The following is a 16,682-nucleotide window of genomic DNA, read 5'->3' as shown; positions in this document are numbered from 1 at the left end:
TGCAAAGCAAGTCGGAACCAGATAGAGGGGAAATATTTTCATGGAATCCGGAAATCATGTGAGGCAAATCAAATGGAAACCAGCTAATAACGAAATATTTTCATGTGATTGAGAACTCTTGTGAAGTTTTTACTTTTTTCCACAACACATTTTCGGAACAGGCTAAATCACATATTTCCAGATTTTTGCCATCTAGAACAAAGAGAACAAGCCGTAGATAAAATGTGTTGTGTATTTCCTGAAAATCCATGAATATTCTTAAACCTTGGGTAAATATCATTAAAAATAAGTAAGTAAAGGGTTACTGCTGCGGCCACAACGCAGAGTACTAACCACTATACGATCACGGCAACATGTACGAGCCAGGTAGGGGTCGAACCTACAATCTTCTGATTTGTAGTCAGACGCGTTGTCCATTGCGCCACTGGCCCAGATGCAACGAGTATTGTTGCTTATGCATCACATTTCTGGATCACCTCAAAACTTACACAAGGATCCGATTGCCATAAGTTCCTTTCATGTATTGCAAAGCAAGTCGGAACCAGATAGAGGGGAAATATTTTCATGGAATCCGGAAATCATGTGAGGCAAATCAAATGGAAACCAGCTAATAACGAAATATTTTCATGTGATTGAGAACTCTTGTGAAGTTTTTACTTTTTTCCACAACACATTTTCGGAACAGGCTAAATCACATATTTCCAGATTTTTGCCATGTAGAACAAAGAGAACAAGCCGTAGATAAAATGTGTTGTGTATTTCCTGAAAATCCATGAATATTCTTAAACCTTGGGTAAATATCATTAAAAATAAGTAAGTAAAGGGTTACTGCTGCGGCCACAACGCAGAGTACTAACCACTATACGACCACGGCAACATGTACGAGCCAGGTAGGGGTCGAACCTACAATCTTCTGATTTGTAGTCAGACGTGTTGTCCATTGCGCCACTGGCCCAGTATTGCCATCTAGAACAAAGAGAACAAGCCGTAGATAAAATGTGTTGTGTATTTCCTGAAAATCCATGAATATTCTTAAACCTTGGGTAAATATCATTAAAAATTAGTAAGCAAAGGGTTATTGCTGTGACCCGGATTCGGAACGGGGTTGCTGCGACCACAACGCAGAGTACTAACCACTATACGATCACGGCAACATGTACGAGCCAGGTAGGAGTCGAACCTACAATCTTCTGTTTCGTAGCCAGACGCGTTGTCCATTGCGCCACTGGACCAGATGCAACGAGGATTGTTGCTTATGCATCACATTTCTGGATCACCTCAAAACTTACACAAGGATCCGATTGCCATAAGTTCCTTTCATGTATTGCAAAGCAAGTCGGAACCAGATAGAGGGGAAATATTTTCATGGAATCCGGAAATCATGTGAGGCAAATCAAATGGAAACCAGCTAATAACGAAATATTTTCATGTGATTGAGAACTCTTGTGAAGTTTTTACTTTTTTCCACAACACATTTTCGGAACAGGCTAAATCACATATTTCCAGATTTTTGCCATCTAGAACAAAGAGAACAAGCCGTAGATAAAATGTGTTGTGTATTTCCTGAAAATCCATGAATATTCTTAAACCTTGGGTAAATATCATTAAAAATAAGCAAGCAAAGGGTTACTGCCGTGACCCGGATTCGGACCGGGGTTGCTGCGGCCACAACGCAGAGTACTAACCACTATACGATCACGGCAACATGTACGAGCCAGGTTGGAGTCAAACCTACAATCTTCTGATTCGTAGTCAGATGCGTTGTCCATTGCGCCACTGGCCAAGATGCAACGAGTATTGTTGCTTATGCATCACATTTCTGGATCACCTCAAAACTTACACAAGGATCCGATTGCCATAAGTTCCTTTCATGTATTGCAAAGCAAGTCGGAACCAGATAGAGGGGAAATATTTTCATGGAATCCGGAAATCATGTGAGGCAAATCAAATGGAAACCAGCTAATAACGAAATATTTTCATGTGATTGAGAACTCTTGTGAAGTTTTTACTTTTTTCCACAACACATTTTCGGAACAGGCTAAATCACATATTTCCAGATTTTTGCCATCTAGAACAAAGAGAACAAGCCGTAGATAAAATGTGTTGTGTATTTCCTGAAAATCCATGAATATTCTTAAACCTTGGGTAAATATCATTAAAAATTAGTAAGCAAAGGGTTACTGCTGTGACCCGGATTCGGAACGGGGTTGCTGCGACCACAACGCAGAGTACTAACCACTATACGATCACGGCAACATGTACGAGCCAGGTTGGAGTCAAACCTACAATCTTCTGATTCGTAGTCAGATGCGTTGTCCATTGCGCCACTGGACCAGATGCAACGAGGATTGTTGCTTATGCATCACATTTCTGGATCACCTCAAAACTTACACAAGGATCCGATTGCCATAAGTTCCTTTCATGTATTGCAAAGCAAGTCGGAACCAGATAGAGGGGAAATATTTTCTTGGAATCCGGAAATCATGTGAGGCAAATCAAATGGAAACCAGCTAATAACGAAATATTTTCATGTGATTGAGAACTCTTGTGAAGTTTTTACTTTTTTCCACAACACATTTTCGGAACAGGCTAAATCACATATTTCCAGATTTTTGCCATCTAGAACAAAGAGAACAAGCCGTAGATAAAATGTGTTGTGTATTTCCTGAAAATCCATGAATATTCTTAAACCTTGGGTAAATATCATTAAAAATAAGCAAGCAAAGGGTTACTGCCGTGACCCGGATTCGGACCGGGGTTGCTGCGGCCACAACGCAGAGTACTAACCACTATACGATCACGGCAACATGTACGAGCCAGGTTGGAGTCAAACCTACAATCTTCTGATTCGTAGTCAGATGCGTTGTCCATTGCGCCACTGGCCAAGATGCAACGAGTATTGTTGCTTATGCATCACATTTCTGGATCACCTCAAAACTTACACAAGGATCCGATTGCCATAAGTTCCTTTCATGTATTGCAAAGCAAGTCGGAACCAGATAGAGGGGAAATATTTTCATGGAATCTGGAAATCATGTGAGGCAAATCAAATGGAAACCAGCTAATAACGAAATATTTTCATGTGATTGAGAACTCTTGTGAAGTTTTTACTTTTTTCCACAACACATTTTCGGAACAGGCTAAATCACATATTTCCAGATTTTTGCCATCTAGAACAAAGAGAACAAGCCGTAGATAAAATGTGTTGTGTATTTCCTGAAAATCCATGAATATTCTTAAACCTTGGGTAAATATCATTAAAAATAAGTAAGCAAAGGGTTACTGCCGTGACCCGGATTCGGACCGGGGTTGCTGCGGCCACAACGCAGAGTACTAACCACTATACGATCACGGCAACATGTACGAGCCAGGTAGGAGTCGAACCTACAATCTTCTGATTCGTAGTCAGACGCGTTGTCCATTGCGCCACTGGCCCAGATGCAACGCGAATTGTTGCTTATGCATCACATTTCTGGATCACCTCAAAACTTACACAAGGATCCGATTGCCATAAGTTCCTTTCATGTATTGCAAAGCAAGTCAGAACCAGATAGAGGGGAAATATTTTCATGGAATCCGGAAATCATGTGAGGCAAATCAAATGGAAACCAGCTAATAACGAAATATTTTCATGTGATTGAGAACTCTTGTGAAGTTTTTACTTTTTTCCACAACACATTTTCAGAACAGGCTAAATCACATACTTCCAGATTTTTGCCATCTAGAACAAAGAGAACAAGCCGTAGATAAAATGTGTTGTGTATTTCCTGAAAATCCATGAATATTCTTAAACCTTGGGTAAATATCATTAAAAATAAGTAAGCAAAGGGTTACTGCCGTGACCCGGATTCGGACCGGGGTTGCTGCATCCACAACGCAGAGTACTAACCACTCTACGATCGCGGCAACATGTACGAGCCAGGTAGGAGTCGAACCTACAATCTTCTGATTTGTAGTCAGACGCGTTGTCCATTGCGCCACTGGCCCAGATGCAACGAGGATTGTTGCTTATGCATCACATTTCTGGATCACCTCAAAACTTACACAAGGATCCGATTGCCATAAGTTCCTTTCATGTATTGCAAAGCAAGTCGGAACCAGATAGAGGGGAAATATTTTCATGGAATCCGGAAATCATGTGAGGCAAATCAAATGGAAACCAGCTAATAACGAAATATTTTCATGTGATTGAGAACTCTTGTGAAGTTTTTACTTTTTTCCACAACACATTTTCGGAACAGGCTAAATCACATATTTCCAGATTTTTGCCATCTAGAACAAATAGAACAAGCCGTAGATAAAATGTGTTGTGTATTTCCTGAAAATCCATGAATATTCTTAAACCTTGGGTAAATATCATTAAATATAAGTAAGCAAAGGGTTACTGCTGTGACCCGGATTCGGAACGGGGTTGCTGCGACCACAACGCAGAGTACTAACCACTATACGATCACGGCAACATGTACGAGCCAGGTAGGAGTCGAACCTACAATTTTCTGTTTCGTAGCCAGACGCGTTGTCCATTGCGCCACTGGACCAGATGCAACGAGGATTGTTGCTTATGCATCACATTTCTGGATCACCTCAAAACTTACACAAGGATCCGATTGCCATAAGTTCCTTTCATGTATTGCAAAGCAAGTCGGAACCAGATAGAGGGGAAATATTTTCATGGAATCCGGAAATCATGTGAGGCAAATCAAATGGAAACCAGCTAATAACGAAATATTTTCATGTGATTGAGAACTCTTGTGAAGTTTTTACTTTTTTCCACAACACATTTTCGGAACAGGCTAAATCACATATTTCCAGATTTTTGCCATCTAGAACAAAGAGAACAAGCCGTAGATAAAATGTGTTGTGTATTTCCTGAAAATCCATGAATATTCTTAAACCTTGGGTAAATATCATTAAAAATAAGTAAGCAAAGGGTTACTGCCGTGACCCGGATTCGGACCGGGGTTGCTGCATCCACAACGCAGAGTACTAACCACTCTACGATCGCGGCAACATGTACGAGCCAGGTAGGAGTCGAACCTACAATCTTCTGATTTGTAGTCAGACGCGTTGTCCATTGCGCCACTGGCCCAGATGCAACGAGGATTGTTGCTTATGCATCACATTTCTGGATCACCTCAAAACTTACACAAGGATCCGATTGCCATAAGTTCCTTTCATGTATTGCAAAGCAAGTCGGAACCAGATAGAGGGGAAATATTTTCATGGAATCCGGAAATCATGTGAGGCAAATCAAATGGAAACCAGCTAATAACGAAATATTTTCATGTGATTGAGAACTCTTGTGAAGTTTTTACTTTTTTCCACAACACATTTTCGGAACAGGCTAAATCACATATTTCCAGATTTTTGCCATCTAGAACAAAGAGAACAAGCCGTAGATAAAATGTGTTGTGTATTTCCTGAAAATCCATGAATATTCTTAAACCTTGGGTAAATATCATTAAAAATAAGTAAGCAAAGGGTTACTGCCGTGACCCGGATTCGGACCGGGGTTGCTGCATCCACAACGCAGAGTACTAACCACTCTACGATCGCGGCAACATGTACGAGCCAGGTAGGAGTCGAACCTACAATCTTCTGATTTGTAGTCAGACGGGTTGTCCATTGCGCCACTGGCCCAGATGCAACGAGGATTGTTGCTTATGCATCACATTTCTGGATCACCTCAAAACTTACACAAGGATCCGATTGCCATAAGTTCCTTTCATGTATTGCAAAGCAAGTCGGAACCAGATAGAGGGGAAATATTTTCATGGAATCCGGAAATCATGTGAGGCAAATCAAATGGAAACCAGCTAATAACGAAATATTTTCATGTGATTGAGAACTCTTGTGAAGTTTTTACTTTTTTCCACAACACATTTTCGGAACAGGCTAAATCACATATTTCCAGATTTTTGCCATCTAGAACAAAGAGAACAAGCCGTAGATAAAATGTGTTGTGTATTTCCTGAAAATCAATGAATATTCTTAAACCTTGGGTAAATATCATTAAAAATAAGTAAGTAAAGGGTTACTGCTGCTGCCACAACGCAGAGTACTAACCACTATACGATCACGGCAACATGTACGAGCCAGGTAGGAGTCGAACCTACAATCTTCTGATTCGTAGTCAGACGCGTTGTCCATTGCGCCACTGGCCCAGATGCAACGCGGATTGTTGCTTATGCATCACATTTCTGGATCACCTCAAAACTTACACAAGGATCCGATTGCCATAAGTTCCTTTCATGTATTGCAAAGCAAGTCGGAACCAGATAGAGGGGAAATATTTTCATGGAATCCGGAAATCATGTGAGGCAAATCAAATGGAAACCAGCTAATAACGAAATATTTTCATGTGATTGAGAACTCTTGTGAAGTTTTTACTTTTTTCCACAACACATTTTCGGAACAGGCTAAATCACATATTTCCAGATTTTTGCCATCTAGAACAAAGAGAACAAGCCGTAGATAAAATGTGTTGTGTATTTCCTGAAAATCCATGAATATTCTTAAACCTTGGGTAAATATCATTAAAAATAACTAAGCAAATGGTTACTGCCGTGACCCAGATTCGGACCGGGGTTGCTGCGGCCACAACGCAGAGTACTAACCACTATACGATCACGGCAACATGTACGAGCCAGGTTGGAGTCAAACCTACAATCTTCTGATTCGTAGTCAGACGCGTTGTCCATTGCGCCTCTGGCCCAGATGCAATGAGTATTGTTGCTTATGCATCACATTTCTGGATCACCTCAAAACTTACACAAGGATCCGATTGCCATAAGTTCCTTTCATGTATTGCAAAGCAAGTCGGAACCAGATAGAGGGGAAATATTTTCATGGAATCCGGAAATCATGTGAGGCAAATCAAATGGAAACCAGCTAATAACGAAATATTTTCATGTGATTGAGAACTCTTGTGAAGTTTTTACTTTTTTCCACAACACATTTTCGGAACAGGCTAAATCACATATTTCCAGATTTTTGCCATCTAGAACAAAGAGAACAAGCCGTAGATAAAATGTGTTGTGTATTTCCTGAAAATCCATGAATATTCTTAAACCTTGGGTAAATATCATTAAAAATAAGTAAGCAAAGGGTGACTGCCGTGACCCGGATTCGGACCGGGGTTGCTGCGGCCACAACGCAGAGTACTAACCACTATACGATCACGGCAACATGTACGAGCCAGGTAGGAGTCAAACCTACAATCTTCTGATTCGTAGTTAGACGCGTTGTCCATTGCGCCTCTGGCCCAGATGCAACGAGTATTGTTGCTTATGCATCACATTTCTGGATCACCTCAAAACTTACACAAGGATCCGATTGCCATAAGTTCCTTTCATGTATTGCAAAGCAAGTCGGAACCAGATAGAGGGGAAATATTTTCATGGAATCCGGAAATCATGTGAGGCAAATCAAATGGAAACCAGCTAATAACGAAATATTTTCATGTCATTGAGAACTCTTGTGAAGTTTTTACTTTTTTCCACAACACATTTTCGGAACAGGCTAAATCACATATTTCCAGATTTTTGCCATCTAGAACAAAGAGAACAAGCCGTAGATAAAATATGTTGTGTATTTCCTGAAAATCCATGAATATTCTTAAACCTTGGGTAAATATCATTAAAAATAAGTAAGCAAAGGGTGACTGCCGTGACCCGGATTCGGACCGGGGTTGCTGCAGCCACAACGCAGAGTACTAACCACTATACGATCACGGCAACATGTACGAGCCAGGTTGGAGTCAAACCTACAATCTTCTGATTCGTAGTCAGACGCGTTGTCCATTGCGCCACTGGCCCAGATGCAACGCGAATTGTTGCTTATGCATCACATTTCTGGATCACCTCAAAACTTACACAAGGATCCGATTGCCATAAGTTCCTTTCATGTATTGCAAAGCAAGTCGGAACCAGATAGAGGGGAAATATTTTCATGGAATCCGGAAATCATGTGAGGCAAATCAAATGGAAACCAGCTAATAACGAAATATTTTCATGTGATTGAGAACTCTTGTGAAGTTTTTACTTTTTTCCACAACACATTTTCGGAACAGGCTAAATCACATATTTCCAGATTTTTGCCATCTAGAACAAAGAGAACAAGCCGTAGATAAAATGTGTTGTGTATTTCCTGAAAATCCATGAATATTCTTAAACCTTGGGTAAATATCATTAAAAATTAGTAAGCAAAGGGTTACTGCTGTGACCCGGATTCGGAACGGGGTTGCTGCGACCACAACGCAGAGTACTAACCACTATACGATCACGGCAACATGTACAAGCCAGGTAGGAGTCGAACCTACAATCTTCTGTTTCGTAGCCAGACGCGTTGTCCATTGCGCCACTGGACCAGATGCAACGAGGATTGTTGCTTATGCATCACATTTCTGGATCACCTCAAAACTTACACAAGGATCCGATTGCCATAAGTTCCTTTCATGTATTGCAAAGCAAGTCGGAACCAGATAGAGGGGAAATATTTTCATGGAATCCGGAAATCATGTGAGGCAAATCAAATGGAAACCAGCTAATAACGAAATATTTTCATGTGATTGAGAACTCTTGTGAAGTTTTTACTTTTTTCCACAACACATTTTCGGAACAGGCTAAATCACATATTTCCAGATTTTTGCCATCTAGAACAAAGAGAACAAGCCGTAGATAAAATGTGTTGTGTATTTCCTGAAAATCCATGAATATTCTTAAACCTTGGGTAAATATCATTAAAAATAAGTAAGCAAAGGGTTACTGCCGTGACCCGGATTCGGACCGGGGTTGCTGCGGCCACAATGCAGAGTACTAACCACTATACGATCACGGCAACATGTACGAGCCAGGTTGGAGTCAAACCTACAATCTTCTGATTCGTAGTCAGATGCGTTGTCCATTGCGCCACTGGCCAAGATGCAACGAGTATTGTTGCTTATGCATCACATTTCTGGATCACCTCAAAACTTACACAAGGATCCGATTGCCATAAGTTCCTTTCATGTATTGCAAAGCAAGTCGGAACCAGATAGAGGGGAAATATTTTCATGGAATCCGGAAATCATGTGAGGCAAATCAAATGGAAACCAGCTAATAACGAAATATTTTCATGTGATTGAGAACTCTTGTGAAGTTTTTACTTTTTTCCACAACACATTTTCGGAACAGGCTAAATCACATATTTCCAGATTTTTGCCATCTAGAACAAAGAGAACAAGCCGTAGATAAAATGTGTTGTGTATTTCCTGAAAATCCATGAATATTCTTAAACCTTGGGTAAATATCATTAAAAATAAGCAAGCAAAGGGTTACTGCCGTGACCCGGATTCGGACCGGGGTTGCTGCGGCCACAACGCAGAGTACTAACCACTATACGATCACGGCAACATGTACGAGCCAGGTTGGAGTCAAACCTACAATCTTCTGATTCGTAGTCAGATGCGTTGTCCATTGCGCCACTGGCCAAGATGCAACGAGTATTGTTGCTTATGCATCACATTTCTGGATCACCTCAAAACTTACACAAGGATCCGATTGCCATAAGTTCCTTTCATGTATTGCAAAGCAAGTCGGAACCAGATAGAGGGGAAATATTTTCATGGAATCTGGAAATCATGTGAGGCAAATCAAATGGAAACCAGCTAATAACGAAATATTTTCATGTGATTGAGAACTCTTGTGAAGTTTTTACTTTTTTCCACAACACATTTTCGGAACAGGCTAAATCACATATTTCCAGATTTTTGCCATCTAGAACAAAGAGAACAAGCCGTAGATAAAATGTGTTGTGTATTTCCTGAAAATCCATGAATATTCTTAAACCTTGGGTAAATATCATTAAAAATAAGTAAGCAAAGGGTTACTGCCGTGACCCGGATTCGGACCGGGGTTGCTGCGGCCACAACGCAGAGTACTAACCACTATACGATCACGGCAACATGTACGAGCCAGGTAGGAGTCGAACCTACAATCTTCTGATTCGTAGTCAGACGCGTTGTCCATTGCGCCACTGGCCCAGATGCAACGCGAATTGTTGCTTATGCATCACATTTCTGGATCACCTCAAAACTTACACAAGGATCCGATTGCCATAAGTTCCTTTCATGTATTGCAAAGCAAGTCGGAACCAGATAGAGGGGAAATATTTTCATGGAATCCGGAAATCATGTGAGGCAAATCAAATGGAAACCAGCTAATAACGAAATATTTTCATGTGATTGAGAACTCTTGTGAAGTTTTTACTTTTTTCCACAACACATTTTCGGAACAGGCTAAATCACATATTTCCAGATTTTTGCCATCTAGAACAAAGAGAACAAGCCGTAGATAAAATGTGTTGTGTATTTCCTGAAAATCCATGAATATTCTTAAACCTTGGGTAAATATCATTAAAAATAAGTAATCAAAGGGTTACTGCCGTGACCCGGATTCGGACCGGGGTTGCTGCGGCCACAACGCAGAGTACTAACCACTATACGATCACGGCAACATGTACGAGCCAGGTAGGAGTCGAACCTACAATCTTCTGATTCGTAGTCAGACGCGTTGTCCATTGCGCTACTGGCCCAGAAGCAACGAGTATTGTTGCTTATGCATCACATTTCTGGATCACCTCAAAACTTACACAAGGATCCGATTGCCATAAGTTCCTTTCATGTATTGCAAAGCAAGTCGGAACCAAATAGAGGGGAAATATTTTCATGGAATCCGGAAATCATGTGAGGCAAATCAAATGGAAACCAGCTAATAACGAAATATTTTCATGTGATTGAGAACTCTTGTGAAGTTTTTACTTTTTTCCACAACACATTTTCGGAACAGGCTAAATCACATATTTCCAGATTTTTGCCATCTAGAACAAAGAGAACAAGCCGTAGATAAAATGTGTTGTGTATTTCCTGAAAATCCATGAATATTCTTAAACCTTGGGTAAATATCATTAAAAATAAGTAATCAAAGGGTTACTGCCGTGACCCGGATTCGGACCGGGGTTGCGTCGGCCACAACGCAGAGTACTAACCACTATACGATCACGGCAACATGTACGAGTCGAACCTACAATCTTCTGATTCGTAGTCAGACGCGTTGTCCATTGCGCCACTGGCCCAGATGCAACGAGGATTGTTGCTTATGCATCACATTTCTGGATCACCTCAAAACTTACACAAGGATCCGATTGCCATAAGTTCCTTTCATGTATTGCAAAGCAAGTCGGAACCAGATAGAGGGGAAATATTTTCATGGAATCCGGAAATCATGTGAGGCAAATCAAATGTAAACCAGCTAATAACGAAATATTTTCATGTGATTGAGAACTCTTGTGAAGTTTTTACTTTTTTCCACAACACATTTTCGGAACAGGCTAAATCACATATTTCCAGATTTTTGCCATCTAGAACAAAGAGAACAAGCCGTAGATAAAATGTGTTGTGTATTTCCTGAAAATCCATGAATATTCTTAAACCTTGGGTAAATATCATTAAAAATAAGTAAGCAAAGGGTTACTGCCGTGACCCGGATTCGGACCGGGGTTGCTGCGGCCACAACGCAGGGTACTAACCACTATACGATCACGGCAACATGTACGAGCCGGGTAGGAGTCGAACCTACAATCTTCTGATTCGTAGTCAGACGCGTTGTCCATTGCGCTACTGGCCCAGAAGCAACGAGTATTGTTGCTTATGCATCACATTTCTGGATCACCTCAAAACTTACACAAGGATCCGATTGCCATAAGTTCCTTTCATGTATTGCAAAGCAAGTCGGAACCAGATAGAGGGGAAATATTTTCATGGAATCTGGAAATCATGTGAGGCAAATCAAATGGAAACCAGCTAATAACAAAATATTTTCATGTGATTGAGAACTCTTGTGAAGTTTTTACTTTTTTCCACAACACATTTTCGGAACAGGCTAAATCACATATTTCCAGATTTTTGCCATCTAGAACAAAGAGAACAAGCCGTAGATAAAATGTGTTGTGTATTTCCTGAAAATCCATGAATATTCTTAAACCTTGGGTAAATATCATTAAAAATAAGTAAGCAAAGGGTGACTGCCGTGACCCGGATTCGGACCGGGGTTGCTGCAGCCACAACGCAGAGTACTAACCACTATACGATCACGGCAACATGTACGAGCCAGGTTGGAGTCAAACCTACAATCTTCTGATTCGTAGTCAGACGCGTTGTCCATTGCGCCACTGGCCCAGATGCAACGCGAATTGTTGCTTATGCATCACATTTCTGGATCACCTCAAAACTTACACAAGGATCCGATTGCCATAAGTTCCTTTCATGTATTGCAAAGCAAGTCGGAACCAGATAGAGGGGAAATATTTTCATGGAATCCGGAAATCATGTGAGGCAAATCAAATGGAAACCAGCTAATAACGAAATATTTTCATGTGATTGAGAACTCTTGTGAAGTTTTTACTTTTTTCCACAACACATTTTCGGAACAGGCTAAATCACATATTTCCAGATTTTTGCCATCTAGAACAAAGAGAACAAGCCGTAGATAAAATGTGTTGTGTATTTCCTGAAAATCCATGAATATTCTTAAACCTTGGGTAAATATCATTAAAAATTAGTAAGCAAAGGGTTACTGCTGTGACCCGGATTCGGAACGGGGTTGCTGCGACCACAACGCAGAGTACTAACCACTATACGATCACGGCAACATGTACAAGCCAGGTAGGAGTCGAACCTACAATCTTCTGTTTCGTAGCCAGACGCGTTGTCCATTGCGCCACTGGACCAGATGCAACGAGGATTGTTGCTTATGCATCACATTTCTGGATCACCTCAAAACTTACACAAGGATCCGATTGCCATAAGTTCCTTTCATGTATTGCAAAGCAAGTCGGAACCAGATAGAGGGGAAATATTTTCATGGAATCCGGAAATCATGTGAGGCAAATCAAATGGAAACCAGCTAATAACGAAATATTTTCATGTGATTGAGAACTCTTGTGAAGTTTTTACTTTTTTCCACAACACATTTTCGGAACAGGCTAAATCACATATTTCCAGATTTTTGCCATCTAGAACAAAGAGAACAAGCCGTAGATAAAATGTGTTGTGTATTTCCTGAAAATCCATGAATATTCTTAAACCTTGGGTAAATATCATTAAAAATAAGCAAGCAAAGGGTTACTGCCGTGACCCGGATTCGGACCGGGGTTGCTGCGGCCACAATGCAGAGTACTAACCACTATACGATCACGGCAACATGTACGAGCCAGGTTGGAGTCAAACCTACAATCTTCTGATTCGTAGTCAGATGCGTTGTCCATTGCGCCACTGGCCAAGATGCAACGAGTATTGTTGCTTATGCATCACATTTCTGGATCACCTCAAAACTTACACAAGGATCCGATTGCCATAAGTTCCTTTCATGTATTGCAAAGCAAGTCGGAACCAGATAGAGGGGAAATATTTTCATGGAATCCGGAAATCATGTGAGGCAAATCAAATGGAAACCAGCTAATAACGAAATATTTTCATGTGATTGAGAACTCTTGTGAAGTTTTTACTTTTTTCCACAACACATTTTCGGAACAGGCTAAATCACATATTTCCAGATTTTTGCCATCTAGAACAAAGAGAACAAGCCGTAGATAAAATGTGTTGTGTATTTCCTGAAAATCCATGAATATTCTTAAACCTTGGGTAAATATCATTAAAAATAAGCAAGCAAAGGGTTACTGCCGTGACCCGGATTCGGACCGGGGTTGCTGCGGCCACAACGCAGAGTACTAACCACTATACGATCACGGCAACATGTACGAGCCAGGTTGGAGTCAAACCTACAATCTTCTGATTCGTAGTCAGATGCGTTGTCCATTGCGCCACTGGCCAAGATGCAACGAGTATTGTTGCTTATGCATCACATTTCTGGATCACCTCAAAACTTACACAAGGATCCGATTGCCATAAGTTCCTTTCATGTATTGCAAAGCAAGTCGGAACCAGATAGAGGGGAAATATTTTCATGGAATCTGGAAATCATGTGAGGCAAATCAAATGGAAACCAGCTAATAACGAAATATTTTCATGTGATTGAGAACTCTTGTGAAGTTTTTACTTTTTTCCACAACACATTTTCGGAACAGGCTAAATCACATATTTCCAGATTTTTGCCATCTAGAACAAAGAGAACAAGCCGTAGATAAAATGTGTTGTGTATTTCCTGAAAATCCATGAAAATTCTTAAACCTTGGGTAAATATCATTAAAAATAAGTAAGCAAAGGGTTACTGCCGTGACCCGGATTCGGACCGGGGTTGCTGCGGCCACAACGCAGAGTACTAACCACTATACGATCACGGCAACATGTACGAGCCAGGTAGGAGTCGAACCTACAATCTTCTGATTCGTAGTCAGACGCGTTGTCCATTGCGCCACTGGCCCAGATGCAACGCGAATTGTTGCTTATGCATCACATTTCTGGATCACCTCAAAACTTACACAAGGATCCGATTGCCATAAGTTCCTTTCATGTATTGCAAAGCAAGTCGGAACCAGATAGAGGGGAAATATTTTCATGGAATCCGGAAATCATGTGAGGCAAATCAAATGGAAACCAGCTAATAACGAAATATTTTCATGTGATTGAGAACTCTTGTGAAGTTTTTACTTTTTTCCACAACACATTTTCGGAACAGGCTAAATCACATATTTCCAGATTTTTGCCATCTAGAACAAAGAGAACAAGCCGTAGATAAAATGTGTTGTGTATTTCCTGAAAATCCATGAATATTCTTAAACCTTGGGTAAATATCATTAAATATAAGTAAGCAAAGGGTTACTGCTGTGACCCGGATTCGGAACGGGGTTGCTGCGACCACAACGCAGAGTACTAACCACTATACGATCACGGCAACATGTACGAGCCAGGTAGGAGTCGAACCTACAATTTTCTGTTTCGTAGCCAGACGCGTTGTCCATTGCGCCACTGGACCAGATGCAACGAGGATTGTTGCTTATGCATCACATTTCTGGATCACCTCAAAACTTACACAAGGATCCGATTGCCATAAGTTCCTTTCATGTATTGCAAAGCAAGTCGGAACCAGATAGAGGGGAAATATTTTCATGGAATCCGGAAATCATGTGAGGCAAATCAAATGGAAACCAGCTAATAACGAAATATTTTCATGTGATTGAGAACTCTTGTGAAGTTTTTACTTTTTTCCACAACACATTTTCGGAACAGGCTAAATCACATATTTCCAGATTTTTGCCATCTAGAACAAAGAGAACAAGCCGTAGATAAAATGTGTTGTGTATTTCCTGAAAATCCATGAATATTCTTAAACCTTGGGTAAATATCATTAAAAATAAGTAAGTAAAGGGTTACTGCTGCGGCCACAACGCAGAGTACTAACCACTATACGACCACGGCAACATGTACGAGCCAGGTAGGGGTCGAACCTACAATCTTCTGATTTGTAGTCAGACGCGTTGTCCATTGCGCCACTGGCCCAGATGCAACGAGTATTGTTGCTTATGCATCACATTTCTGGATCACCTCAAAACTTACACAAGGATCCGATTGCCATAAGTTCCTTTCATGTATTGCAAAGCAAGTCGGAACCAGATAGAGGGGAAATATTTTCATGGAATCCGGAAATCATGTGAGGCAAATCAAATGGAAACCAGCTAATAACGAAATATTTTCATGTGATTGAGAACTCTTGTGAAGTTTTTACTTTTTTCCACAACACATTTTCGGAACAGGCTAAATCACATATTTCCAGATTTTTGCCATGTAGAACAAAGAGAAAAAGCCGTAGATAAAATGTGTTGTGTATTTCCTGAAAATCCATGAATATTCTTAAACCTTGGGTAAATATCATTAAAAATAAGTAAGCAAAGGGTTACTGCCGTGACCCGGATTCTGACCCGGGTTGCTGCAGCCACAACGCAGAGTACTAACCACTATACGACCACGGCAACATGTACGAGCCAGGTAGGGGTCGAACCTACAATCTTCTGATTTGTAGTCAGATGCGTTGTCCATTGCGCCACTGGCCCAGATGCAACGAGTATTGTTGCTTATGCATCACATTTCTGGATCACCTCAAAACTTACACAAGGATCCGATTGCCATAAGTTCCTTTCATGTATTGCAAAGCAAGTCGGAACCAGATAGAGGGGAAATATTTTCATGGAATCCGGAAATCATGTGAGGCAAATCAAATGGAAACCAGCTAATAACGAAATATTTTCATGTGATTGAGAACTCTTGTGAAGTTTTTACTTTTTTCCACAACACATTTTCGGAACAGGCTAAATCACATATTTCCAGATTTTTGCCATGTAGAACAAAGAGAACAAGCCGTAGATAAAATGTGTTGTGTATTTCCTGAAAATCCATGAATATTCTTAAACCTTGGGTAAATATCATTAAAAATAAGTAAGCAAAGGGTTACTGCCGTGACCCGGATTCGGACCGGGGTTGCTGCAGCCACAACGCAGAGTACTAACCACTATACGATCACGGCAACATGTTCGAGCCATGTAGGAGTCGAACCTACAATCTTCTGATTTGTAGTCAGACGCGTTGTCCATTGCGCCACTGGCCCATATGCAACGAGTATTGTTGCTTATGCATCACATTTCTGGATCACCTCAAAACTTACACAAGGATCCGATTGCCATAAGTTCCTTTC

At 40.7% G+C, this 16,682-nt stretch overlaps 13 non-coding genes across 13 annotated transcripts; all 13 read right to left on the bottom strand.

The window, feature by feature from the left end:
- Positions 1-358: 358 nt before the first annotated feature.
- Positions 359-431, bottom strand: TRNAC-ACA (transfer RNA cysteine (anticodon ACA)). Its single transcript has one exon. It is a non-coding gene; the product is annotated as a tRNA-Cys (tRNA).
- Positions 432-882: 451 nt separating this feature from the next.
- On the bottom strand, positions 883-955 carry TRNAC-ACA (transfer RNA cysteine (anticodon ACA)). Its single transcript has one exon. It is a non-coding gene; the product is annotated as a tRNA-Cys (tRNA).
- A 2,408-nt stretch (positions 956-3,363) lies between these two features.
- Positions 3,364-3,436, bottom strand: TRNAR-ACG (transfer RNA arginine (anticodon ACG)). The gene has a single exon. It is a non-coding gene; the product is annotated as a tRNA-Arg (tRNA).
- Positions 3,437-3,914: 478 nt separating this feature from the next.
- TRNAC-ACA (transfer RNA cysteine (anticodon ACA)) lies at positions 3,915-3,987 on the bottom strand. Its single transcript has one exon. It is a non-coding gene; the product is annotated as a tRNA-Cys (tRNA).
- Positions 3,988-5,016: 1,029 nt separating this feature from the next.
- TRNAC-ACA (transfer RNA cysteine (anticodon ACA)) lies at positions 5,017-5,089 on the bottom strand. The gene has a single exon. It is a non-coding gene; the product is annotated as a tRNA-Cys (tRNA).
- Positions 5,090-5,567: 478 nt separating this feature from the next.
- Positions 5,568-5,640, bottom strand: TRNAC-ACA (transfer RNA cysteine (anticodon ACA)). The gene has a single exon. It is a non-coding gene; the product is annotated as a tRNA-Cys (tRNA).
- A 451-nt stretch (positions 5,641-6,091) lies between these two features.
- TRNAR-ACG (transfer RNA arginine (anticodon ACG)) lies at positions 6,092-6,164 on the bottom strand. The gene has a single exon. It is a non-coding gene; the product is annotated as a tRNA-Arg (tRNA).
- Positions 6,165-9,948: 3,784 nt separating this feature from the next.
- TRNAR-ACG (transfer RNA arginine (anticodon ACG)) lies at positions 9,949-10,021 on the bottom strand. The gene has a single exon. It is a non-coding gene; the product is annotated as a tRNA-Arg (tRNA).
- A 478-nt stretch (positions 10,022-10,499) lies between these two features.
- On the bottom strand, positions 10,500-10,572 carry TRNAR-ACG (transfer RNA arginine (anticodon ACG)). Its single transcript has one exon. It is a non-coding gene; the product is annotated as a tRNA-Arg (tRNA).
- A 3,773-nt stretch (positions 10,573-14,345) lies between these two features.
- Positions 14,346-14,418, bottom strand: TRNAR-ACG (transfer RNA arginine (anticodon ACG)). Its single transcript has one exon. It is a non-coding gene; the product is annotated as a tRNA-Arg (tRNA).
- A 1,002-nt stretch (positions 14,419-15,420) lies between these two features.
- Positions 15,421-15,493, bottom strand: TRNAC-ACA (transfer RNA cysteine (anticodon ACA)). The gene has a single exon. It is a non-coding gene; the product is annotated as a tRNA-Cys (tRNA).
- Positions 15,494-15,971: 478 nt separating this feature from the next.
- On the bottom strand, positions 15,972-16,044 carry TRNAC-ACA (transfer RNA cysteine (anticodon ACA)). Its single transcript has one exon. It is a non-coding gene; the product is annotated as a tRNA-Cys (tRNA).
- Positions 16,045-16,522: 478 nt separating this feature from the next.
- On the bottom strand, positions 16,523-16,595 carry TRNAC-ACA (transfer RNA cysteine (anticodon ACA)). The gene has a single exon. It is a non-coding gene; the product is annotated as a tRNA-Cys (tRNA).
- Between the last annotated feature and the right edge of the window lie 87 nt (positions 16,596-16,682).

The sequence above is a fragment of the Rhinoderma darwinii genome, chromosome 3 (genome assembly GCF_050947455.1).
Source record: "Rhinoderma darwinii isolate aRhiDar2 chromosome 3, aRhiDar2.hap1, whole genome shotgun sequence".
Classification (NCBI taxonomy): Eukaryota; Metazoa; Chordata; class Amphibia; order Anura; family Rhinodermatidae; genus Rhinoderma; species Rhinoderma darwinii.
This window is presented reverse-complemented; position numbering and strand designations above follow the sequence as displayed.